Here is a 1,917-nt window from a genome sequence, read left to right as displayed (position 1 = left end):
CCGGTCGCTACTGTATATAGGAAATCATTGCTATAGCTTATGAAAGTGTATTTCCAATCTAGGTATGGGGAATTCGATCTAGACTTGTTTAGCTACAGCAACTGGTACGCTCGTGGTTTAGTTTTACATCTTATGTGCATCTTCTTTGTGGTTCTGTTTTTCCTTATTTTGCTTTCTCTTTTTTTTCTTTTTCCCTCCACCATTCTTTGTCCTGAAGCTGTCGTCCAAGGCTTTCTGTTTTTCCCGATGTTCTCTGAAGCAAGGTATTGAGAGTCCTCTCAAATGAGTCTCTGCAGCCCCTCCCTCAAATCAGCCAGCAAACCTACAGCAATTTATTTCAGTCCTTGGGGACTGTAAAGATAGCCCTGATTCCTCTTGTCTGTACTAGAGCAGGACCACGGCACTCCACTACTTCCAAACCATCATAGCAGTAGATGAGGCACATACATGATGAAAGTCAGCTGAACAAAAAACTTGCCACTTTTTCTCCCCTTCCTCCACCAAATCAGGAGAGTTCAAAGACACTTCAAAGAAATTTCTTTCAATTCAAGCACTTCAGACAAAGACGTAATTGGTGAGATGAATTTAGGCAGTTTGGTCTGAGAAAGAAATAGGGCTTCTTGCAGTATTACCAGCCAGGCTCACAGCTCTATTCTCATTGGCATGCCTGGAGACCCATGTAAATTTTATTTCATTTTACTTTTTTTTGCACACATACTCCATTTTCCAACTCACTGCTGTCATCTCACTGGGGAATACCCTCTAAAACTCCAAAGCTTTCAGTTTTTCCTGGCACTCCGTGAGGACTTGATAGGCCAGGCTTCTTCTCATTAGGGCAAGGTTCAATGAACAGCCATACGGTGGCTGGTGACTGAAAGTTTTTTATTCGTTTGTTTTTCCCTGCCTTCTCTCACATCAGCACCTATTTTTAGATATAATTTTGTTCCTTTTTTTTTTGGTGTTTACTCCAGAACAGAAGCGTTAATGATTTGGCAGAATGACCCTTTGATAAACACTGGACACGTATCTGTATTATATGTATTAATGTGTAGAAGAGAATCCTTACTGTATGTAAAGTTTTATGAATGGTTATTTTTTAATTTATGTATTTAATATAGGATTCAATGACCTCTGGTGTTTTAGTTTGTATAAAGAAAAAATAAAACAGCAGCATTTTTAAAAAAAAAATCTCACTTTACATTCACAGAGGTGTTTAGTGTCTGTCTGGAATCTGTTTGGCGGTGCGGGTGGCAGAGCCCCAGCCCAGCTGCTGAGAGGTGGGGGATCTCCTTCTCTGGAGGTATCCAGAGCCTCCCGGAGGTGTTCCTGCGCAGCCTGCTGCGCGGCGTTGGGCTGGGGGAGCCCTGGAGGTCCCTTCCAACCCCTGTGGCGCTGTGACTGTGTCAAGTCAAGACATACGGGATGCACCTTCCTGGCCTGCTCTGCTCTGCTCTGATGTGCTTACAGCCTCCAGGGAGATGGGAAGGGCCCGGGGGCTGTAGCACAGCACAGCTGGGAGCGCAGGTGCAGGGAAAGCCGCGGTGGATACGCTGAGGAGGGTGGTTGGCGGGAGGAGGGCAGGCAGCTCTCCCAGCGTGGGCCCATCTTTGCATTACTGACTTTGTGCTACACCTGTGTGCCGAGGAAAAAAAAGGAAGATGCTGCCTGTTTCGAGCAGCTCAGGTAGATGGGGAGCGCTTATCGGGAAAAAGACAGAATTTATTTTACAAACTCTTCACACCGACGCTCTGCGCTGCTGAGAGCTGGCTTCCTACAGCAGCCTGTAAAAAAGAACGGCGCTCGGTTAACTGCTGCGGAGAGGCCGCGCGGCACGCAGGCGACGCGCAGCCCTGTCGGTCAGTAGGCGCAACGCCCTCACCGTTCCGTTCTGCGTTACCCATCGGCTCCCCAGCACCG

The sequence above is a fragment of the Meleagris gallopavo genome, chromosome 15, assembly GCF_000146605.3.
Source record: "Meleagris gallopavo isolate NT-WF06-2002-E0010 breed Aviagen turkey brand Nicholas breeding stock chromosome 15, Turkey_5.1, whole genome shotgun sequence".
Taxonomy (NCBI): domain Eukaryota; kingdom Metazoa; phylum Chordata; class Aves; order Galliformes; family Phasianidae; genus Meleagris; species Meleagris gallopavo.
The sequence above is the reverse complement of the archived record's forward strand: the minus strand, read 5'-3'. Positions refer to the sequence as shown.